Genomic DNA, 26,418 nt, shown 5'->3' with positions numbered 1-26,418 from the left:
GGAACAACTATTTCCTGGTTAATATTCTTGTTAGAAACAACTTTAGGAAGAAAACCAGGCTTGGTACGCAAATCTACCTTATCTGCGTGGAACACCAGGTAAGGTGAATCACACTGTAAGGCAGATAATTCTGAAACTCTTCGAGCAGAAGAGATAGCTATCAAAAACAAAACTTTCCAAGATAACAACTTAATGTCTATGGAATGTAAAGGTTCAAACGGAACCCCTTGAAGAACTGAAAGAACTAGATTCAAACTCCATGGCGGAGCCACAGGTTTATAGACAGGCTTGATTCTGACTAAAGCCTGAGCAAATGCTTGAACGTCTGGTACCTCTGCCAGACGCTTGTGTAACAGGATAGACAAAGCAGATATTTGTCCTTTTAAGGAACTAGCTGACAATACTTTCTCCAGTCCTTCTTGGAGAAAGGACAATATCCTGGGAATCCTAATCTTACTCCATGAGTAACCCTTGGATTCACACCAACAAAGATATTTCCGTCATATCTTATGGTAGATTTTCCTGGTGACAGGCTTTCTAGCCTGAATCAGAGTATCTATAACTGACTCAGAGAACCCACGCTTTGATAGAATTAAGCGTTTAATCTCCAAGCAGTCAGACGTAGAGAAACTAAATTTGGATGCTTGAACGGACCCTGTATTAGAAGATCCTGCCTCATCGGCAGTGTCCATGGTGGGACAGATGACATGTCCACTAGGTCTGCATACCAAGTCCTGCGTGGCCACTCAGGCGCTATCAGAATCACCGAAGCCTTCTCCTGCTTGATTCTGGCAACCAGACGTGGGAGGAGAGGAAACGATGGAAAAACATAAGCCAGATTGAAGGACCAAGGCGCTGCTAGAGCATCTATCAAAACCGCCTTGGGATCCCGGGACCTGGACCCGTAGAGAGGAAGTTTGGTGTTCTGAGGGACGCCATCAGATCCAACTCTGGGATGCCCCATAGCTGAGTCAGCTGGGCAAATACCTCCGGGTGGAGTTCCCACTACCCCGGGTGGTTGTCTACTCCTGGGATGTGAATTGCTGAGAGATGGCAGGAGTAATCCTCCGCCCACCTGATTATTTTGGTTACTTCCGTCATCGCTAGGGAACTCTTTGTTCCCCCCTGATGATTGACGTAAGCTACAGTCGTGATGTTGTCCGACTGAAATCTGATGAATTTGGCCGCCGCTAGTTGAGGCCATGCCTGAAGAGCGTTGAATATCGCCCTCAGTTCCAGAATGATTATCGGGAGAAGAGTTTCTTCCCGAGACCATAAGCCCTGAGCTTTCAAGGAGTCCCAGACCGCACCCCAGCCTAACAGACTGGCGTTGGTCGTTACGATGATCCACTCTGGCCTGCGGAAACATATTCCTTGAGACAGGTGATCCTGAGACAACCACCAGAGAAGAGAATCTCTGGTCTCCTGGTCCAACTGAATTTGAGGAGACAAATCTGCATAATCCCCATTCCACTGTTTGAGCATGCATAGTTGCAGTGGTCTGAGGTGTATCCGAGCAAAAGGGACTATGTCCATTGCCGCAACCATTAATCCCATTGTCTCCATGCACTGAGGCACAGATGGCCGAGGAATGGAATAAAGAGCTCGGCAAGTAGTTAAGAGTTATAGCTTTTTGACCTCCGTCAGAAATATTTTCATTTCTACCGAGTCTATCAGGGTTCCTAGGAATGGAACTCTTGTGAGGGGGGAGAGAAAACTCTTTTTGATGTTCACCTTCCACCCGTGAGACCTCAGAAAGGCCAATACAATCTCCGTGTGAGACTTGGTTCTTTGGAAAGTTGACGCCTGAATTAAGATGTAGTCTAGGTAAGGCGCCACTGCTATGCCCCGTGGTCTTAGAACCGCAAGGAGGGCCCCTAGCACCTTAGTGAAAATTCTGGGAGCAGTGGCCAACCCGAAAGGAAGAGCCACAAAAAATGCTTGTCCAGAAAGGCGAACCTGAGAAACTGGTGATGATCTTTGTGGATAGGAATGTGCAGATACGCATCCTTTAGATCCACGGTAGTCATATATTGACCCTCCTGGATCATTGGTAAGATTGTCCGAATGGTCTCCATCTTGAATGATGGGACTCTGAGGAATTTGTTTAGAATTTTGAGATCCAGGATTGGTCTGAAAGTTCCTTCTTTTTTTGGGAACCACAAACAGGTTTGAGTAAAACCCCAGTCCTTGTTCTGCAATTGGAACTGGGTGGGTCACTCCCATTGTATGTAGATCTTCTACACAGCGTAAAAACACCTCTTTCTTTGTCTGATCTGTAGACAGACGAGAAATGTGGAACCTTCCCCTTGGAGGAGAGTCCTTGAATTCTAGAAGGTATCCCTGGGCTACAATCTCTAAAGCCCAAGGATCGTGTACATCTCTTGCCCTGGCCTGAGCGAAGAGAGAGAGTCTGCCCCCTACTAGATCCGGTCCCGGATCGGGGGCTACCCCTTCATGCTGTCTTGGTGGCAGCTGCAGTCTTTTTGGCCTGTTTACCCTTATTCCAGCCCTGGTAAGGTTTCCAGTTTGCCTTGGGCTGTGAAGCGTTACCCTCTTGCTTTGCAGACGGAGAGGATGAAGCGGGGCCATTCCTGAAATTGCGAAAAGGAACGAAAATTTGCTTTGTTCTTTGTTTTAAAGGCTTTGTCCTGAGGGAGAGCATGGCCTTTTCCCCCGGTGATATCTGAAATAATCTCAATTCAGGCCCGAATAGGGTCTTCCCTTTGAAAGGAATGTTCAAAAGCTTGGATTTAGATGACACATCGGCCGACCAGGACTTTAGCCATAGCGCCCTGTGCGCCAAAATGGCGAAACCTGAATTTTTCGCCGCTAACAGCTATTTGGAAAGCGACGTCAGTGATAAAAGAATTAGCTAGCTTTAGAGCCTTAATTCTATCCATAATTTCCTCATATGGAGGTCTCCGTCTGGAGCGAGTCTTCCAGCGCCTCAAACCAGAAAGCAGCTGCAGTAATTACAGGAATAATGCAGGCAATAGGTTGGAGAAGAAAACCTTGTTGAACAAAAGTTTTCTTAAGTAAACCCTCTAATTTTTTTTATCCATAGGGTCTTTAAAAGCACAACTGTCTTCAATTGGTATGGTTGTGCGTTTAGCTAGTGTAGAAACAGCCCCCTCCACCTTAGGGATCGTCTGCCACGAGTCCCGCATGGGGTCAGATATGGGGAACATTTTCTTAAAAACAGAAGGGGGGACAAAAGGGACACCTGGCCTATCCCACTCCCTAGTAACGATATCCGCAATCCTCTTAGGGACCGGAAACGCATCCGTGTAAACAGGGACCTCTAGGTACTTGTCCATTTTACACAATTTCACTGGGATCACCAAAGGGTCACAGTCATCCAGAGTAGCTAATACCTCCCTAAGTAAAACACGGAGGTGTTCTAGTTTAAATTTAAAACCCAATGTATCTGAATCTGTCTGGGGAGGAACCCTTCCTGAATCAGAGACTTCTCCCTCAGACATCAAATCCCTCGCTCCCACTTCAGAGCATTGTGAGGGTATATCGGATACGGCTACCAAAGCGTCAGAATGCTCATAATCTGTTCTTAAAACTGAGCTATCACGCTTTGCAGGTAACACGGGCAGTTTAGATAAGAAGGCTGTAAGAGAATTATCCATGACTGCCGCTAAGTCTTGTAAAAGGGTTAGACGCACTAGAGGTACTAGGCGTCGCTTGCGCGGGCGTAACTGGTTGTGACACTTGGGGAGAGGCAGACGGGCTACCCTTGTTACCTTCAGTCTGAGAATCATCTTGGGCCACATTCTTAAGTGCAACAATATGATCTTTAAAGTGTATAGACATATCAGTACAAGTGGGACACATTCTGAGAGGGGGTTCCACCATGGCTTCTAAACACATTGAACAAGGATTTTCCTTAGTGTCAGACATGTTTAACAGACTAGTAGAGTACACAAACAGGCTTGGAATCACTTTAATCAAATAAACACAATTTAAAAAAAAACGTTACTGTGCCTTTAAGATAGATGGTAGATTGTAGATAGATGGTAGATTTTGAAAGCCCATTTAATGGCGAGAAAAACTGTATATAATATGTGTGGGTACAGTAAATGAGTAAGAGGAAAATTACAGCTAAACACAAACACCGCAAAAAACATAATTTATGTAAGAACTTACCTGATAAATTAATTTCTTTCATATTAGCAAGAGTCCATGAGCTAGTGACGTATGGGATATACATTCCTACCAGGAGGGGCAAAGTTTCCCAAACCTCAAAATGCCTATAAATACACCCCTCACCACACCCACAAATCAGTTTAACGAATAGCCAAGAAGTGGGGTGATAAGAAAAAAGTGCGAAGCATAAATATAAGGAATTGGAATAATTGTGCTTTATACAAAAAAAATCATAACTACCACAAAAAAAGGGTGAGCCTCATGGACTCTTGCTAATATGAAAGAAATGAATTTATCAGGTAAGTTCTTACATAAATTATGTTTTCTTTCATGTAATTAGCAAGAGTCCATGAGCTAGTGACGTATGGGATAATGACTACCCAAGATGTGGATCTTCCACGCAAGAGTCACTAGAGAGGGAGGGATAAAATAAAGACAGCCAATTCCGCTGAAAAAAATCCACACCCAAAAATAAAGTTTAAATCTTATAAAGAAAAAAACTGAAAATATAAGCAGAAGATTCAAACTGAAACAGCTGCCTGAAGTACTTTTCTACCAAAGACAGAAGACCAAGTTGCTGCTTTGCAAATCTGATCAACCGAAGCTTCATTCCTAAATGCCCAGGAAGTAGAAACTGACCTAGTAGAATGAGCTGTAATCCTTTGAGGCGGAGTTCTACCCGACTCGACATAAGCATGATGAATTAAAGATTTCAACCAAGATGCCAAAGAAATGGAAGAGGCCTTCTGACCTTTCCTAGAACCGGAAAAGATGACAAATAGACTAGAAGTCTTTCGGAAATTCTTAGTAGCTTCAACATAATATTTCAAAGCTCTAACTACATCCAAAGAATGCAATGATTTCTCCTTAGAATTCTTAGGATTAGGACATAATGAAGGAACCACAATTTCTCTACTAATGTTGTTGGAATTCACAACCTTAGGTAAAAATTTAAAAGAAGTTCGCAACACCGCCTTATCCTGGTGAAAATCAGAAAAGGAGACTCACAAGAAAGAGCAGATAATTCAGAAACTCTTCTGGCAGAAGAGATGGCCAAAAGGAACAAAACTTTCCAAGAAAGTAATTAATGTCCAATGAATGCATAGGTTCAAACGGAGGAGCTTGAAGAGCCCCCAGAACCAAATTCAAACTCCAAGGAGGAGAAATTGACTTAATGACAGGTTTTATACGAACCAAAGCTTGTACAAAACAATGAATATCAGGAAGATTAGCAATCTTTCTGTGAAAAAGAACAGAAAGAGCAGAGATCTGTCCTTTCAAGGAACTTGAAGACAAACCTTTATCCAAACCATCCTGAAGAAACTGTAATATTCTCGGAATTCTAAAAGAATGCCAGGAAAAATTATGAGAAAGACACCAAGAAATATAAGTCTTCCAGACTCTATAATATATCTCCCTAGATACAGATTTACGAGCCTGTAACATAGTATTAATCACAGAGTCAGAGAAACCTCTTTGACTAAGAATCAAGCGTTCAATCTCCATACCTTTAAATTTAAGGATTTGAGATCCTGATGGAAAAAAGGACCTTGCGACAGAAGGTCTGGCCTTAACGGAAGAGTCCACGGTTGGCAAGAGGCCATCCGGACAAGATCCGCATACCAAAACCTGTGAGGCCATGCTGGAGCTACCAGCAGAACAAACTAGCATTCCTTCAGAATCTTGGAGATTACTCTTGGAAGAAGAACTAGAGGCAGAAAGATATAGGCAGGATGATACTTCCAAGGAAGTGACAATGCATCCACTGCTTCCGCTTGAGGATCCCTGGATCTGGACAGATACCTGGGAAGTTTCTTGTTTAGATGAGAGGCCATCAGATCTATTTCTGGAAGTCCCCACCTTTGAACAATCTGAAGAAATACCTCTGGGTGAAGAGACCATTCGCCCGGATGTAACGTTTGGCGACTGAGATAATCCGCTTCCCAATTGTCTATACCTGGGATATGAACCGCAGAAACTAGACAGGAGCTGGATTCCGCCCATACCAGAATTCGAGATACTTCTTTCATAGCCAGAGGACTGTGAGTCCCTCCTTGATGATTGATGTATGCCACAGTTGTGACATTGTCTGTCTGAAAACAAATGAACGATTCTCTCTTTAGAAGAGGGCAAAACTGAAGGGCTCTGAAAATTGCACGGAGTTCCAAAATATTGGTCGGTAATCTCACCTCCTGAGATTCCCAAACCCCTTGTGCTGTCAGAGACCCCCACACAGCTCCCCAACCTGTAAGACTTGCATCTGTTGAAATTACAGTCCAGGTCGGAAGAACAAAAGAAGCCCCCTGAACTAAACGATGGTGATCTGTCCACCACATCAGAGAGTGTCGTACAATCGGTTTTAAAGATATTAATTGAGATATCTTTGTGTAATCCCTGCACCACTGGTTCAGCATACAGAGCTGAAGAGGTCGCATGTGAAAACGAGCAAAGGGGATCGCGTCCGATGCAGCAGTCATAAGACCTAGAATTTCCATGCATAAGGCTACCGAAGGGAATGATTGTGACTTAAGGTTTCGACAAGCTGATATCAATATTAGACGTCTCTTGTCTGTCAAAGATAGAGTCATGGACACTGAATCTATCTGGAAACCTAAAAAGGTTACCTGTGTCTGAGGAATCAATGAACTTTTTGGTAAATTGATCCTCCAACCATGATGTTGAAGAAACAACACAAGTCGATTTGTATGAGATTCTGCTAAATGTGAAGACTGAGCAAGTACCAAGATATCGTCCAAATAAGGAAATACCACAATACCCTGTTCTCTGATTACAGACAGAAGGGCACCGAGAACCTTTGTAAAAATTCTTGGAGCTGTAGGCCAAACGGCAGAGCCACAAACTGGTAATGCTTGTCTAGGAAAGAGAATCTCAGAAACTGATAGTGATCTGGATGAATCGGAATATGCAGATATGCATCCTGTAAATCTATTGTAGACATATAATGCCCTTGCTGAACAAAAGGCAGGATAGTCCTTATAGTTACCATTTTGAATGTTGGTATCCTTACATAACGATTCAATATTTTTAGATCCAGAACTGGTCTGAAGGAATTCTCCTTCTTTGGTACAATGAAGAGATTTGAAAAAAACCCCAGTCCCTGTTCCAGAACTAGAACTGGCATAATTACTCCAGCCAACTCTAGATCTGAAACACATTTTAGAAATGCTTGAGCCTTCGCTGGGTTTACTAGGACATGGGAAAGAAAAAATCTCTTTGCAGGAGGCCTTATCTTGAAGCCAATTCTGTACCCTTCTGAAACAATGTTCTGAATCCAAAGATTGTGAACGGAATTGATCCAAATTTCTTTGAAAAAACGTAATCTGCCCCCTACCAGCTGAGCTGGAATGAGGGCCGCACCTTCATGTGGATTTAGGAGCTGGCTTTGATTTTCTAAAAGGCTTGGATTTATTCCAGACTGGAGATGGTTTCCAAACTGATACCGCTCCTGAGGATGAAGGATCAGGCTTTTGTTCCTTGTTGTGACGAAAGGAACGAAAACGATTATTAGACCTAAATTTACCTTTAGATTTTTTATCCTGTGGTAAAAAAGTTCCTTTCCCTCCAGTAACAGTTGAGATAATAGAATCCAACTGAGAACCAAACAATTTATTACCCTGGAAAGAAAGGGAAAGCAGAGTAGACTTAGAAGACATATCAGCATTCCAAGTTTTAAGCCATAAAGCTCTTCTAGCTAAAATAGCTAGAGACATATACCTGACATCAACTCTAATGATATCAAAGATGGCATCACAAATAAAATTATTAGCATGTTGAAGAAGAATAATAATGCTATGAGAATTATGATCTGTTACTTGTTGCGCTAAAGCTTCTAACCAAAAAGTTGAAGCTGCAGCAACATCCGCTAAAGATATAGCAGGTCTAAGAAGATTACCTGAACACAAGTAAGCTTTATTTAGAAAGGATTCAATTTTCCTATCTAAAGGATCCTTAAAGGAAGTACCATCTGCCGTAGGAATAGTAGTACGCTTAGCAAGAGTAGAGACAGCCCCATCAACCTTAGGGATTTTGTCTCAAAACTCTAATCTGTCAGATGGCACAGGATATAATTGCTTAAAACGTTTAGAAGGAGTAAATGAATTACCCAAATTATCCCATTCCCTGGAAATTACTTCAGAAATAGCACCAGGGACAGGAAAAACTTCTGGAATAACTACAGGAGATTTAAAAACCTTATCTAAACGTTTAGATTTAGTATCAAGAGGATCAGAATCCTCAATTTCTAATGCAATTAGGACTTCTTTAAGTAAAGAACGAATAAATTCCATTTTAAATAAATATGAAGATTTATCAGCATCAACCGCTGAGACAGAATCCTCTGAACCAGAAGAACCATTATCAGAATCAGAATGATGATGTTCATTTAAAAATTCATCTGAAAAATGAGAAGTTTTAAAAGACTTTTTACGTTTACTAGAAGGAGGAATAACAGACATAGCCTTCTTAATGGATTTAGAAACAAACGGCTAGATTTGGAGTTTGGCGGTAAAAGGGCTGTTAACGCTCCGCAGGTTTTTTTCTGGCCGCACCATAAATTTAACTCTGGTATCGAGAGTTAAAACAAATGCTGCGTTAGGCTCCAAAAAAGGAGCGTAGAGCATTTTTACCGCAAATGCAACTCTCGATACCAGAGTTGCTTACGGACGCGGCCGGCCTCAAAAACGTGCTCGTGCACGATTCTCCCATAGGAAACAATGGGGCTGTTTGAGCTGAAAAAAAACCTAACACCTGCAAAAAAGCAGCGTTCAGCTCCTAACGCAGCCCCATTGTTTCCTATGGGGAAACACTTCCTACGTCTGCACCTAACACTCTAACATGTACCCCGAGTCTAAACACCCCTAGCCTTACACTTATTAACCCCTAATCTTCCGCCCCCGCTATCGCTGACCCCTGCATTACACTTTTAACCCCTAATCTGCCGCTCCGTAAACCGCCGCCACCTACGTTATCCCTATGTACCCCTAATCTGCTGCCCTAACATCGCCGACCCCTATGTTATATTTATTAACCCCTAATCTGCCCCCCTCAACGTCGCCGACACCTACCTACACTTATTAACCCCTAATCTGCCGACCGGACCTGAGCGCTACTATAATAAAGTTATTAACCCCTAATCCGCCTCACTAACCCTATCATAAATAGTATTAACCCCTAATCTGCCCTCCCTAACATCGCCGACACCTACCTTCAATTATTAACCCCTAATCTGCCGACCGGAGCTCACCGCTATTCTAATAAATGTATTAACCCCTAAAGCTAAGTCTAACCCTAACACTAACACCCCCCTAAGTTAAATATAATTTTTATCTAACGAAATAAATTAACTCTTATTAAATAAATGATTCCTATTTAAAGCTAAATACTTACCTGTAAAATAAATCCTAATATAGCTACAATATAAATTACATTTATATTATAGCTATTTTAGGATTAATATTTATTTTACAGGTAACTTTGTATTTATTTTAACCAGGTACAATAGCTATTAAATAGTTAAGAACTATTTAATAGTTACCTAGTTAAAATAATTACAAATTTACCTGTAAAATAAATCCTAACCTAAGTTATAATTAAACCTAACACTACCCTATCAATAAAATAATTAAATAAACTACCTACAATTACCTACAATTAACCTAACACTACACTATCAATAAATTAATTAAACACAATTGCTACAAATAAATACAATTAAATAAACTATCTAAAGTACAAAAAATAAAAAAGAACTAAGTTACAGAAAATAAAAAAATATTTACAAACATAAGAAAAATATTACAACAATTTTAAACTAATTACACCTACTCTAAGCCCCCTAATAAAATAACAAAGACCCCCAAAATAAAAAATTCCCTACCCTATTCTAAATTTAAAAAGTTACAAGCTCTTTTACCTTACCAGCCCTGAACAGGGCCCTTTGCGGGGCATGCCCCAAGAAGTTCAGCTCTTTTGCCTGTAAAAGAAAACATACAATACCCCCCCCCCCCAACATTACAACCCACCACCCACATACCCCTAATCTAACCCAAACCCCCCTTAAATAAACCTAACACTAAGCCCCTGATGATCTTCCTACCTTGTCTTCACCATGCCAGGTTCACCGATCCGTCCTGGCTCCAAGATCTTCATCCAACCCAAGCGGGGGCTAGACATCCACTGAAGAAGTCCAGAAGAGGGTCCAAAGTCTTCCTCCTATCCGGCAAGAAGAGGACATCCGGACCGGCAAACATCTTCTCCAAGCGGCATCTTCTATGTTCTTCCATCCGATGACGACCGGCTCCATCTTGAAGACCTCCAGCGCGGATCCATCCTCTTCTTCCGACGACTAGACGACGAATGACGGTTCCTTTAAGGGACGTCATCCAAGATGGCGTCCCTCGAATTCCGATTGGCTGATAGGATTCTATCAGCCAATCGGAATTAAGGTAGGAATTTTCTGATTGGCTGATGGAATCAGCCAATCAGAATCAAGTTCAATCCGATTGGCTGATCCAATCAGCCAATCAGATTGAGCTCGCATTGTATTGGCTGATCGGAACAGCCAATAGAATGCGAGCTCAATCTGATTGGCTGATTGGATCAGCCAATCGGATTGAACTTGATTCTGATTGGCTGATTCCATCAGCCAATCAGAAAATTCCTACCTTAATTCCGATTGGCTGATAGAATCCTATCAGCCAATCGGAATTCGAGGGACGCCATCTTGGATGACGTCCCTTAAAGGAACCGTCATTCGTCGTCTAGTCGTCGGAAGAAGAGGATGGATCCGCGCTGGAGGTCTTCAAGATGGAGCCGGTCGTCATCGGATGGAAGAACATAGAAGATGCCGCTTGGAGAAGATGTTTGCCGGTCCGGATGTCCTCTTCTTGCCGGATAGGAGGAAGACTTTGGACCCTCTTCTGGACTTCTTCAGTGGATGTCTAGCCCCCGCTTGGGTTGGATGAAGATCTTGGAGCCAGGACGGATCGGTGAACCTGGCATGGTGAAGACAAGGTAGGAAGATCATCAGGGGCTTAGTGTTAGGTTTATTTAAGGGGGGTTTGGGTTAGATTAGGGGTATGTGGGTGGTGGGTTGTAATGTTGGGGGGGGGGGTATTGTATGTTTTCTTTTACAGGCAAAAGAGCTGAACTTCTTGGGGCATGCCCCGCAAAGGGCCCTGTTCAGGGCTGGTAAGGTAAAAGAGCTTGTAACTTTTTAAATTTAGAATAGGGTAGGGAATTTTTTATTTTGGGGGTCTTTGTTATTTTATTAGGGGGCTTAGAGTAGGTGTAATTAGTTTAAAATTGTTGTAATATTTTTCTTATGTTTGTAAATATTTTTTTATTTTCTGTAACTTAGTTCTTTTTTATTTTTTGTACTTTAGATAGTTTATTTAATTGTATTTATTTGTAGCAATTGTGTTTAATTAATTTATTGATAGTGTAGTGTTAGGTTAATTGTAGGTAATTGTAGGTAGTTTATTTAATTATTTTATTGATAGGGTAGTGTTAGGTTTAATTATATCTTAGGTTAGGATTTATTTTACAGGTAAATTTGTAATTATTTTAACTAGGTAACTATTAAATAGTTCTTAACTATTTAATAGCTATTGTACCTGGTTAAAATAAATACAAAGTTACCTGTAAAATAAATATTAATCCTAAAATAGCTATAATATAAATGTAATTTATATTGTAGCTATATTAGGATTTATTTTACAGGTAAGTATTTAGCTTTAAATAGGAATCATTTATTTAATAAGAGTTAATTTATTTCGTTAGATAAAAATTATATTTAACTTAGGGGGGTGTTAGTGTTAGGGTTAGACTTAGCTTTAGGGGTTAATACATTTATTAGAATAGCGGTGAGCTCCGGTCGGCAGATTAGGGGTTAATAATTGAAGGTAGGTGTCGGCGATGTTAGGGAGGGCAGATTAGGGGTTAATACTATTTATGATAGGGTTAGTGAGGCGGATTAGGGGTTAATAACTTTATTATAGTAGCGCTCAGGTCCGCTCGGCAGATTAGGGGTTAATAAGTGTAGGTAGGTGTCGGCGACGTTGTGGGGGGCAGATTAGGGGTTAATAAATATAACATAGGGGTCGGCGATGTTAGGGGCAGAAGATTAGGGGTACATAGGGATAACGTAGGTGGCGGCGATTTGCGGTCGGAAGATTAGGGGTTAATTATTTTAAGTAGCTTGCGGCGACGTTGTGTGGGGCAAGTTAGGGGTTAATAAATATAATATAGGGGTCGGCGGGGTTAGGGGCAGCAGATTAGGGGTACATAAGTATAACGTAGGTGGCGGTCGGCAGATTAGGGGTTAAAAATTTTAATCGAGTGGCGGCGATGTGGGGGGACCTCGGTTTAGGAGTACATAGGTAGTTTATGGGTGTTAGTGTACTTTAGGGTACAGTAGTTAAGAGCTTTATGAACCGGCGTTAGCCAGAAAGCTCTTAACTCCTGCTTTTTTCAGGCGGCTGGAATCTTGTCGTTAGAGCTCTAACGCTCACTGCAGAAACGACTCTAAATACCAGCGTTAGAAAGATCCCATTGAAAAGATAGGCTACGCAAATGGCGTAGGGGGATCTGCGGTATGGAAAAGTCGCGGCTGTAAAGTGAGCGTTAGACCCTTTAATCACTGACTCCAAATACCAGCGGGCGGCCAAAACCAGCGTTAGGAGCCTCTAACGCTGGTTTTGACGGCTACCGCCGAACTCTAAATCTAGGCCAAAATCTCTTATGTTATCAGGAACACTCTGAGTATTAGATGTTGACGGAACAGCAACAGGTAATGTAACAGTACTAAAGGAAATATTATCTGCATTAACAAGTTTGTCATGACAAACAGTACAAACAACAGCTGGAGGAACAGATACCATAAGTTTACAGCAGATACACTTAGCTTTGGTAGCTCCAGCACCAGGCAGCGATTTTCCAGAAGTATCTTCTGACTCAGTTTCAACGTGGGACATCTTGCAATATGTAATAGAAAAAACAACATATAAAGCAAAATTGATCAAATTCCTTAAATGACAGTTTCAGGAATGGGAAAAAATGCCAGTGAACAAGCTTCTAGCAACCAGAAGCAATAAATAATGAGACTTAAATAATGTGGAGACAATAGTGACGCCCATATTTTTTTAGCGCCAAAAATGACGCCCACATTATTTGGCGCCTAAATGCTTTTGGCGCCAAAAATGATGCCACATCCGGAACGCCGACACTTTTGGCGCAAAAGAACGTTAAAAATGACGCAACTTCCGGCAACACGTATGACGCCGGAAACAGAAAAAAAATTTTGCACCAAAAATGACGCAATAAAATGAAGCATTTTCAGCCCCCGCGAGCCTAACAGCCCACAGGGAAAAAGTCAAATTTTAAGGTAAGAAAAAAATGATTTATTCATATGCATTATCCCAAATATGAAACTGACTGTCTGAAATAAGGAATGTTGAACATCCTGAGTCAAGGCAAATAAATGTTTGAATACATATATTTAGAACTTTATAAAAAAGTTCCCAACCATAGCTTAGAGTGTCACAGAAAATAAGACTTACTTACCCCAGGACACTCATCTACATGTTGTAGAAAGCCAAACCAGTACTGAAACGAAAATCAGCAGAGGTAATGGTATATATATATATATATATATATATAAGAGTATATCGTCGATCTGAAAAGGGAGGTAAGAGATGAATCTCTACGACCGATAACAGAGAACCTATGAAATAGACCCCGTAGAAGGAGATCATTGAATTCAAATAGGCAATACTCTCCTCACATCCCTCTGACATTCACTGCACGCTGAGAGGAAAACCGGGCTCCAACCTGCTGCGGAGCGCATATCAACGTAGAATCTAGCACAAACTTACTTCACCACCTCCATAGGAGGCAAAGTTTGTAAAAACTGATTTGTGGGTGTGGTGAGGGGTGTATTTATAGGCATTTTGAGGTTTGGGAAACTTTGCCCCTCCTGGTAGGAATGTATATCCCATACGTCACTAGCTCATGGACTCTTGCTAATTACATGAAAGAAATGTAAAAATAGCCTTGGTCCCAAACGGACAGAAAATGGAAAAGTGCTGTGGTCATTAAGGGGTTAAACAAGAATTTCAAGGGCAACTGGTGTTTCTCAGACAGCGTAACTTAAACATGCCTCACTTATGTGTGAATGTGTTGTTGGTTGGGTCTCCACCTCCCCTCCAGCCCCCCCCTCCTTTTTTCATGTGGGCGCTGGTCTGTGGAGGGTGATCTGGAAGCGCTCTGGGTAAGATAAGTTATATATTGTTTATAAGGTTTTGTTTGTGTTACGCTTCCCCCCCCCCCCCCTTTTTTCATGTTCTTGTTTTTTTTCTTTTTCTCTTTCTATAAATATTGAAAAAACAGGGATCCAGGTCACTACATGACAAACATCTTGACCTGCTCATACTTATCCAGACTATAGTTACTGCGGAATTTAAGATTTCTGCTTTGTGCAGTAACAAAGTAAAAGATTTATTGATATTTGGTCGGCCTTGAAGGTAACAACACTTTTGTATCTTATATTTCTAACCTCTACATGGCAACTGCACAGGTATACACCCAATTATTTAATCAAGAATGTATTTATTGATTTATACATTGACTGTGGCTTTGTGAAAATAAAGTATCTGTATTATTTCTACTAGGTTTGTTATGTGTGTATTGGATCTTAATACTACAAATAAAGTTAAAAAAAGCAACAACAAAAAACTACTGACTAAAAAACTATCCCAATTGCTCTGCAATAAGAAATTAACTGATCCCCATAGGGGAAATACAAAATCTGAAAAGATTACGGTAGAAAGAAGGAATAAAATATGTAAATGCTTAATCCTTAAAGCACATTTAGCGTGAATAGTAGAAATAAACATAAAAAAAGCAAACCTAATGCTTATAAAAATATCCAGGATAAACATCTTCTGCAAAAAAGAAAGGGATAAAAGCAAATGCTAACATCCCTAAAGGCACATATTAAAAAGATAAGATAAGCAAGAACAAAGCTTATAATTATATAATACATATACCTCTACTATAGACTGAGAGGGATACAATATGTAAATGCTAAAGTTTCCTTTACTATGTACAGAAGACAAAAGGAAGAGAAGCAGAAAAACTGTGTATAACAAAGCCAAGAGATATTTCTACTATAAAAAACAGGGATAAAATATGAAAATGCTAACATCCCTTAAAAACATACCTTAAAGGGACATTAAACACTTTGAGATGGTAATATAAATGATAAATTGTATATAATAAAACAACTCTGCAATATACTTTCATTATTTATTTTGTCCTCTTTGCTTGTAATTCCATTCTGAAATTGTGAGCTTTTCAGTTCCTGTTAGAAATGGAAGTGCAGAACACTGTTAAATCCAGCACAACCATTGGCTGCATACTCTAGTGACTTATTTATAACTGACCCTAATTGGCCACAGCAGAGAAGGTAACACAAGTTACAACATGGCAGCTCCCAGTGTTTTATAGACACTAAAACTTTACACTTATTTTGTGACTTTTTAACTTTTTCAACTAATGAAATGAAACTTTTTCAACTAATGAAACTTTAAAAAAATACATCTACATGTTAGCCATGGACTAATCTTTTCTTTGAATGCATCATTCTATCTAGCATGTATTTAGTGTTTAATGTCCCTTTAATAAGAAGCGTAGAATAAAAATTAAGATAACAGACATAATGCTTATAACAACTTCAGTAAAAAGTTTCTTCTACTGAAAGAGAGGGAAAAAACAAGCAATGTTAATAGTCCCTAAAACATACATCTTATATGCCCAGCAGCGAGAGAAAGATAAGCAGACCTGATGCTTATAACACTATAAAGAAAATACCTCTACTGAAAAAGGATAGGGATAAATCGAGTAAATGATAATAATCCCTAAACCCATAAGTTAAATATGCACAGCAGGGGCGGAGCTAACCGCTAACAGAGCCAGACGTCCTATATGTGAGCTCCTGACTTATTAACCCTAAAAACTATCTTATTGCCCGATTCTAGAGCCCCATTGGGGGTGAAACTTCTCTCCTGTGCTCCTGGGACACTGCCCAACAACTAAAAGGACCGCACCTGGATTTTGAGACACTTTGCTCTATCGGCACAGACCGGGTCCTTCCTAGCCAGAGTTCTGCAGCCTACGCCAGCTCCGAAGAGGCGGTGATCCGCTCCGGAGCCGAAGATTAATAGCAAGAGACAAGCTGAGAGGGTGTGCGGTAAACAGCCCTCTTTGGTATACATCGGGTCCCGGCTGCTCATTAGACTGCGCATCGTGTGAGTGACATTCTCCACTACCCGCTAGCCGGCTATGCGGCCTGTCATCACTACAGTAAGTTGCTGTGATCAGCGATCTCCCGGTCCAACTGACCTATTTACCCTCAAAAGACTGATAGCCCTCAGACCCCACACAAGCCCACACTAACCTGATGCACGGAGGCCGCTGGAAGAGTTGGCGCGAATATCCGCCATTTTTATTGAGGCCCACACGCCCTGAAAGTCAGGCTCTGTACATCCAGCCTAATCAGGGATAGTATACAGGACTGAGACTTAATCCTAACAGTGGGGTTTTGTCAGGGCTCCGGCACTTATGTATTTGAACCCTTACAGCCGGAACATTTAAGATCCTGACCCACGTGCCTGCTCTAAAGAGAACTAGCTACTTAAGACTTGGGGGCACCTAATCAAGCACATATCTCTTACCTGGTCCCTCCTGTGCCGCAAGCAGCCCACAACCACTGGATACTCACTTGCTAAACTAGCAGCCCTAACAAACGGGCACATTGGGAACTAAACACAGACACACTATTTACTGGCCTCAGCCCAGCCCTATTTGCCAGACAGCTGCTGGGATATAATAATTGTGAAGGTGTCTACAATATAAGCATAGAATATCCTGTTTGGTGCACACAGTATCCTGAAAGCTGCGAGTGCTTGATTTAAATGAACATTGCTGAATCCTTAAGCACCTACACTACACAGCTGCATCCCCTGCAACTACCTAGAGGCCTAAGCCCCGCACACTAAATAGCTACCAGGTGTGACTGAGTGCCTCTCCTCCCCCTTTCCCGCTCTTGGCATAAGAGCGGGTCATATCCTATTTCCTTTTACCGACTGAGCCAAGTGGTGGCATTATCCCTGAAGGGGGGGGGGGGGGCACTCCCTGAAGCTAAGTAAGAATTTAAGTGTCCAATTGGCTATATCAGAAGTTACCTGCACAGTAAAGTCTCCCTAAAACCACCAAATCACACGACTCTCAGTCTGTCTACTGCAGTTGCCAAATATACTCGAGTGTGACTCCAGACCTGTCCCCTCCCTGAAGATATTCTCACTCACCACCATATTGCTTACTCTAACATGTCGCAACAAGCTGGGAAAAAGCAGAAGGGATCTCAACCCTTAAAACATACAGTCCGGGACCATTTCCACCCCATAAGAGACCCTAACCCGGAGGTCTCTGATGATGAAAGATCAATATTCCCCTCCCTCTCGGAGGGAAGAGCCAGAGTTCGATGTTCACCGCCCTCGCGGTCCCAGGATGGGCTGATCACTATGGACTCTATGAAGCAGCTCCTGGATCAACCAAGTCAATCTTTCGCAAAGCGATTCGACAAATTAGAAATGTCTTTTGACGACTTGAGGAAAGACATTGTCTCAGTTAATAAGCGCACTGACATCATTGAACGTAAACAGGAGGACCTGTTAGTTGACCATACCAACTGGGTTAGCTACACTCAGAACCTTGCTGATCAGGTATCCTCGCTCGAAGCGAAATTGGCTGACCTCGAAGATCGTTCCCGACGGAATAACGTCAGAATTAGGGGTATCCCTGAATCGGTTGGCCCCCAGGAGCTGGAGAGATATGCCCAAGCACTATTCAGAGCTATCTTGGGTCCCTCAGAGGAAGCCGACACTAAGATTGATAGAATTCACAGAGCAGCCAGACCGCAGAACCTGCCTATGGACAAACCAAGAGACACCATAGCTAGATAACACTACTTTACATATAAAGACAAGCTACTAAGGGCTACCTTGCGGCAACCCCAGCTACCAGAGCAATTTAAAGACGTAGCCTTATTCCCAGATCTATCATCCTTCACACTCCAACAAAGGAGAACTTTCAATGAAGTCACAAGAGCCCTCAGAATGAACCAAATCCGCTACAGATGGGGGTTTCCCACCAAATTGATCATTACCAAAGACGTCACCCAACACACAGCCCTCACTCCAAGACAGGCTCACGACCTGCTGAGGCTCTGGAATCTACCCGCTGAGAACGCAGATGCTGATCCACCCCAGCCACGGAGGCTGGGCCCTCCATTGAGAGCGGTGGCTCAGGCCTGGGACCCGGGCAGGCAAGATCCAGTCAGATGATTCCCCCCTTCGTGTTTGGAAGAGATTGCCCCTTTTTCCCCGCATTAAGCCATGGATTCTTGAAATCTGGTCCATCTGTTTACTGACCAGGTCCATGCTCGGACTAAGACTGTTGGAAGCAGTATGTTGCCGCTCAAGGAGTGGTAACGTACTATTGGACAGCTACTTTGTTCTTTGTTTACTGTTTAATGTTTACAAGTGGTAAAAAACAATTTTGAGGACTGCCAGTTATCTACACCCATGATTGTTAGTCATTTCTAAGTTATCAAAATTGCCTTTGAGTCCTGGTTTATTCTCTCTTCTTCTGCTTCTCACCCAACTCTGCTTGTTCCTTTGGACCTTCCCTCTCCCCTGCCCCTCCCCCCCCTTACCCCTCTCCCCTTCCTCCCCCCATCCCCTCCCTTTTCCCCCTCCCCCCTCCCTACCCTCCTTCCTTCTCCTCCCCTCCTCCCTTCCCCCTTTCCTTTCTTCCCCCTCTTCTTCCCTTCTTTCCCCCTCCCTTCCTTTTCCCTTTCCCCCCTCTCTCCCCTATCCCTGCCCTTCACTCTCCCTTTCCCACTTCCTTTTTCCCATCCCCCTATACCCCTCCCCCCCTTCCACTTCTTTTACTCCCTCCCTCAGCTCCCTCCCTCCCCTTTACTGCCCTAATTACATCCCGGATCCGATTCCCCCTGTTAGCTTCCCTGCATCCTGGGCCCCCCTGTTTGCCAATTAAGAGCTGTTGGTTGTCATTCTAATGCTGGTCGCTGGGGGGGATGAGGATGGGGGTGGAATCAATGTGATTACATGAATACTCAGTGCCTTATCTCCTTGTGTGACCTTCAAGGTATCTAAAACTGTATTTTTGACTGTATTTAAACATGGAGTTTGTGACACTATGTGTCACCTCCCCTCCTTTCCTTTCTCCTAGCTTCCCCCACATCCTCTCTTCCTCACTCTCCCCCCTACCCTCCTCTTCCCTTCCCCCCCCCCCATTTCTTCGTCCCCCCCTCCCCCCCCCCATTTCTTCGTCCCTCCCTCCCCTTTTCCCTCCCTTCCTTTTACTTTCCTACCCACTATCCAGACCCAGCCCTCTGCTGTTTTCCCTCTCCCTTGGACCTCTCCTGTTTGCCATTTTTCAGATTCTTAAGTTCCTTATCTCTATTACTATCCTATGCAATTGGGAACGGACGAATATATCTCCAAATATAACTAGCTTAGAGATTGTGCTAGAAATGTTCATATACCTCTATTTTGTCATTAAGCATTTAAGTTGGATGTCTCTGTTGGGCGTGATCCAGTGCGAAGCTCCTGGGATCCAGGTGGTTTATAAGGATATTCTTTACCAAATTGGGTTAAATACTCCTAGTTACCCATTCCCTCAACGATAGTTTCAGGTTCTCCTAGTTATAATGTGAAACAGAGGGGGGTGGGCACAGCTTATTGAAGAGTACTATATAAGATTCCCGAGTGTTGACTACGTAACCCACCATCTGGTCGTATGCATTATTTTTCAATCGCATGCTTATTATCAGACTCTATATGTAGCACCTCAGGAGCGTACTAATTAGTGTAATTGAGTCTCCTCCCCCATGTAAATTCTTGACAGGTTAAAGCATAAGGTTTATATACTGTATACAAGCTTATTTGGTTTTACGTGTGAATGTAACCAGTCCAACCTTCAATTTCACAATTTGCCGTATTTCTTTATGACAAAAAATATTCCATAGTCTCATGGTGCCCCTCCCCATCCCTACATCCCCTCTAGATCTACACACTCAGTGACTGGGTTTGACATGCTGATAGAGTAGAGGGCCATTTGATTTGGTTGGCCCCCCGCCCCCCCCCCCCTTATCTCTTTTATGCGGCAAGGGATAAATAACATAATTTATGTAAGAACTTACCTGATAAATTCATTTCTTTCATATTAGCAAGAGTCCATGAGCTAGTGACGTATGGGATATACATTCCTACCAGGAGGGGCAAAGTTTTCCAAACCTTAAAATGCCTATAAATACACCCCTCACCACACCCACAAATCAGTTTAACGAATAGCCAAGAAGTGGGGTGATAAGAAAAAAGTGCGAAAGCATATAAAATAAGGAATTGGAATAATTGTGCTTTATACAAAAAAATCATAACCACCACAAAAAGGGTGGGCCTCATGGACTCTTGCTAATATGAAAGAAATGAATTTATCAGGTAAGTTCTTACATAAATTATGTTTTCTTTCATGTAATTAGCAAGAGTCCATGAGCTAGTGATGTATGGGATAATGACTACCCAAGATGTGGATCTTTCCACGCAAGAGTCACTAGAGAGGGAGGGATAAAATAAAGACAGCCAATTCCTGCTGAAAATAATCCACACCCAAAATAAAGTTTAATGAAAACATAAGCAGAAGATTCAAACTGAAACCGCTGCCTGAAGTACTTTTCTACCAAAAACTGCTTCAGAAGAAGAAAACACATCAAAATGGTAGAATTTAGTAAAAGTATGCAAAGAGGACCAAGTTGCTGCTTTGCAAATCTGATCAACCGAAGCTTCATTCCTAAACGCCCAGGAAGTAGAAACTGACCTAGTAGAATGAGCTGTAATCCTTTGAGGCGGAGTTTTACCCGACTCGACATAGGCATGATGAATTAAAGATTTCAACCAAGATGCCAAAGAAATGGCAGAAGCTTTCTGGCTTTTTCTAGAACCAGAAAAGATGAAAAATAGACTAGAAGTCTTTCAGAAAGACTTAGTAGCTTCAACATAATATTACAAAGCTCTAACAATATCCAAAGAATGCAATGATTTCTCCTTAGAATTCTTAGGATTAGGACATAATGAAGGAACCACAATTTCTCTACTAATGTTGTTAGAATACACAACCTTTAGGAAAAAATTCAAAAGAAGTTTGCAACACCTCCTTATCCTGATGAAAAATCAGAAACAAAACTTTCCAAGAAAGAAGTTTAATGTCCAAATGAATGCATGGGTTCAAGAGGAGGAGCTAGAAGAGCCCCCAGAACCAAATTCAAACTCCAAGGAGGAGAAATTGACTGAATGACAGGTTTTATACGAACCAAGTCTTGTACAAAACAATGAATATCAGGAAGATTAGCAATCTTTCTGTGAAAAAGAACAGAAAGGGCAGAGATTTGTCCTGTCAAGGAACTTGCGGACAAACCTTTATCTAAACCATCCTGAAGAAACTGTAAAAAAATTCTCGGAATTCTAAAAGAATGCCAGGAAAAATGATGAGAAGACACTAAGAAATATAAGTCTTCCAGACTCTATAATATATCTCTCTAGATACAGATTTACGAGCCTGTAACATAGTATTAATCACAGAGTCAGAGAAACCTCTTTGACCAAGAATCAAGCGTTCAATCTCCATACCCTTAAATTTAAAGATTTGAGATCCTGATGGAAAAAAGGACCTTGCGACAGAAGGTCTGGTCTTAACGGAAGAGCCCACGGTTGGCAAGAGGCCATCCGAAAAAGAATCCGTCCATGCTGGAGCTACCAGCAGAACAAACGAGCATTCCTTCAGAATCTTGGAGATTACTCTTGGAAGAAGAACTAGAGGCGGAGAGATATAGGCAGGATGATACTTCCAAGGAAGTGATAATGCATTCACTGCCTCCGCCTGAGGATCCCGGGGTCTGAACAGATACCTGGGAAGTTTCTTGTTTAGATGAGAAACCATCAGATCTATTTCTGGAAGTTCCCACATTTGAACAATCTGAAGAAATACCTCTGGGTGAAGAGACCATTCGCCCGGATACAACGTTTGACGACTGAGATAATCCGCTTCCCAATTGTCTATACCTGGGAAATGAACCGCAGAGATTAGACAGGAGCTGGATTCCGCCCAAACCAGAATTCGAGATACTTCTTTCATAGCCAGAGGACTGTGAGTCCCTCCTTGATGATTGATGTATGCCACAGTTGTGACATTGTCTGTCTGAAAACAAATGAACGACTCTCTCTTCAGAAGAGGCCAAGACTGAAGAGCTCTGGAAATTGCACGGAGTTCCAAAATATTGATCGGTAATCTCACCTCCTGAGATTCCCAAACCCCTTGTGCCGTCAGAGACCCCCACACAGCTCCCCAACCTGTAAGACTTGCATCTGTTGAAATTACAGTCCAGGTCGGAAGGACAAAAGAAGCCCCCTGAACTAAACGATGGTGATCTGTCCACCACGTCAGAGAGTGTCGTACAATCGGTTTTAAAGATATTAATTGAGATATCTTTGTGTAATCCCTGCACCATTGGTTCAGCATACAGAGCTGAAGAGGTCGCATGTGAAAATGAGCAAAGGAGATCGCGTCCGATGCAGCAGTCATAAGACCTAAAATTTCCATGCATAAGGCTACCAAAGGGAATGATTGTGACTGAAGGTTTTGACAAGCTGATATCAATGTTAGACTTCTCTTGTCTGACAAAGACAGAGTCATAGACACTGAATCTACCTGGAAACCTAAAAAGGTTACCCTTGTCTGAGGACTCAATGAACTTTTTGGTAAATTGATCCTCCAACCATGATCTTGAAGAAACAACACAAGTCGATTCGTATGAGATTCTGTTAAATGTGAAGACTGAGCAAGTACCAAGATATCGTCCAAAAAAGGAAATACCAATACCCTGTTCTCTGAATACAGACAGAAAGGCACCGAGAACCTTTGTAAAAATTCTTGGAGCTGATGCTAAGCCAAACGGTAGAGCCACAAAACTGGTAATGCTTGTCTAAAAAAGAGAATCTCAGAAACTAAAAGTGATCTGGATGAATCGGAATATGCAGATATGCATCCTGTAAATCTATTGTAGACATATAATGCCCTTGCTGAACAAAAGGCAGGATAGTCCTTACAGCTACCATCTTGAATGTTGGTATCCTTACATAACGATTCAATATTGATAGATCCGGAACTGGTCTGAAGGAATTGACCTTCTTTGGTACAATGAAGAGATAGAATAAAACCCCAGCCCCTGTTCCAGAACTGGAACTGGCATAATTACTCCAGCCAACTCTAGATCTGAAACACATTTCAGAAATGCTTGAGCCTTTGCTGGGTTTACTGGGACACGAGAAAAAAAAAAAAAAATAAATAAATAAATAAATCTCTTGCAGGAGGCCTTAACTTGAAGCCAATTCTGTACCCTTCTGAAACAATGTTCTGAAACCAGAGATTGTGAACGGAATTGATCCAAATTTCTTTGAAAAGAACGTAAACTGCCCCATACCAGCTGAGCTGGAATGAGGGCCGCACCTTCATGGGGACTTAGGAGCTGGCTTTGGGTTTCTATAAGGCTTGGATATATTCCAAAGTGAAGGTGGTTTCCAAACTGATACCGCTCCTGAGGATGAAGGATCAGGCTTTTGTTCCTTGTTGTGATGAAAGGAACGAAAACAATTATTAGACCTAAATTTACCTCAGATTTTTTACCCTGTGGTAAAAAAGTTCCCTTCCTTCCAGTAACAGTTGAGATAAAAGAATCCAACTGAGAACCGAATAATTTATTACCCTGGAAAGAAAGGGATAGCAAAGTTGACTTAGAAGACATATCAGCATTCCAAGTTTTAAGCCATAAAGCTCTTCTAGCTAAAATAGTTAGAGACATATACCTGACATCAATTCTAATGATATCAAAGATGGCATCACAAATAAAATTAGCATGTTATAGAATAATAATGCTATGAGAATTATGATCTGTTACTTGTTGCGTTAAAGCATCTAACCAAAAAGTTGAAGCTGCAGCAACATCCGCTAAAAATATAGCAGGAGTAGAGACAGCCCCATTAACCTTAGGGATTTTGTCCCAAACTCTAATCTGTCAGATGGCACAGGATATAATTGCTTAAAACGTTTTAAAAGGAGTAAATGAATTACCCAAATTATTCCATTCCCTGGAAATTACTTCAGAAATAGCATCAGGGACAGGAAACACTTCTGGAATAACTACAGGAGATTTAAAAACCTTATTTAAACGTTTAGTTTTAGTATCAAGAGGACCAGAATCCTCTATTTCTAATGCAGTTAATACTTCTTTAAATAAAGAACGAATAAATTCCATCTTGAACAAATACAAAGATTTATCAGCATCAACCTCTGAGACAGAAACCTCTGAACCAGAAGAACCATTATAAGTATCAGAATGATGATGTTCATTTAAAAATTCATCTGAAAAAAGAGAAGTTTTAAAAGACTTATGTATACTAGAAGGAGAAATAACAGACATAGCCTTCTTAATGGATTTAGAAACAAAATCTCTTATGTTATCAGGAACACTCTGAGTATTAGATGTTGACGGAACAGCAACAGGTAATGTAACATTACTAAAGGAAATTTTATCTGCATTAACAAGTTTGTCATAACATTTAATACAAACAACAGCTGAAGGAACAGATACCAAAAGTGATACACTTAGCTTTGGTAGCTCCAGCACCGGGCAGCGATTTTCCTGAAGTATCTTCTGACTCAGTTGCAACGTGGAACATCTTGCGATATGTAATAGAAAAAACAACATATAAAGCAAAATTGATCAAATTCCTTAAATGACAGTTTCAGGAATGGGAAAAAAATGCCAGTGAACAAGCTTCTAGCAACCAGAAGCAATAAATAATGAGACTTAAATAATGTGGAGACAAAAGTGACGCCCATATTTTTTTTAGCGCCAAATAAGACGCCCACATTATTTGGCGCCTAAATGCTTTTGGCGCCAAAAAATGACGCCACATCCGGAACGCCGACACTTTTGAAGCAAAAAAACTTCAAAAATGACGCAACTTCCGGCGACACGTATGACGCCGGAAACAGAAAAAAAATTTGCGCCAAAAATGACGCAATAATATGAAGCATTTTCAGCCCCCGCGAGCCTAACAGCCCACAGGGAAAAAGTCAAATTTTTTAAGGTAAGAAAAAATGATTGATTCAAATGCATTATCCCAAATATGAAACTGACTGTCTGAAAATAAGGAATGTTGAACATCCTGAGTCAAGGCAAATAAATGTTTGAATACATATATTTAGAACTTTATAAAAAAGTGCCCAACCATAGCTTAGAGTGTCACAGAAAATAAGACTTACTTACCCCAGGACACTCATCTACATGTTTGTAGAAAGCCAAACCAGTACTGAAACGAAAATCAGCAGAGGTAATGGTATATATATATATAAGAGTATATCGTCGATCTGAAAAGGGAGGTAAGAGATGAATCTCTACGACCGATAACAGAGAACCTATGAAATAGACCCCGTAGAAGGAGATCATTGCATTCAAATAGGCAATACTCTCCTCACATCCCTCTGACATTCACTGCACGCTGAGAGGAAAACCGGGCTCCAACCTGCTGCGGAGCGCATATCAACGTAGAATCTAGCACAAACTTACTTCACCACCTCCATAGGAGGCAAAGTTTGTAAAAACTGATTTGTGGGTGTGGTGAGGGGTGTATTTATAGGCATTTTAAGGTTTGGGAAACTTTGCCCCTCCTGGTAGGAATGTATATCCCATACGTCACTAGCTCATGGACTCTTGCTAATTACATGAAAGAAAGCTTATCCTCCGCATCATTTTTGGCAGAGTTTAGCAGTCTCTGCCCAATTCGTAGAGTCTATGTTCAAGTTTGTCCTCCTATAAGTGTAAATAGGCTCTTCGCACCTACTACGGTAATAATTGTGTCTAACGTTATGTATTGTGTTGCTTACAGATTCTGTGCTTACGTAACTAATATGTTGGTCAGGCGATAGGAAGATTTTTTGTGCCTAATAACTACACTATTGTCTCTCTTGTTTGATCTCTCTTATGTGATTCCAAGATACCACTTTAAGCATACTATTCATGGTAGAGTTGTCTGAGCTTAA

General features: G+C 41.5%; 1 protein-coding gene across 3 annotated transcripts in view; it reads right to left on the bottom strand.

The window, feature by feature from the left end:
* Positions 1 to 26,418, bottom strand: part of LOC128663412 (TP53-binding protein 1) — an 816,604-nt gene that overhangs the window by 366,095 nt on the left and 424,091 nt on the right. The window lies entirely within an intron of this gene.

Source organism: Bombina bombina, chromosome 6 (genome assembly GCF_027579735.1).
Source record: "Bombina bombina isolate aBomBom1 chromosome 6, aBomBom1.pri, whole genome shotgun sequence".
NCBI classification, from domain to species: domain Eukaryota; kingdom Metazoa; phylum Chordata; class Amphibia; order Anura; family Bombinatoridae; genus Bombina; species Bombina bombina.
The sequence above is the reverse complement of the archived record's forward strand: the minus strand, read 5'-3'. Positions and strand labels throughout refer to the sequence as shown.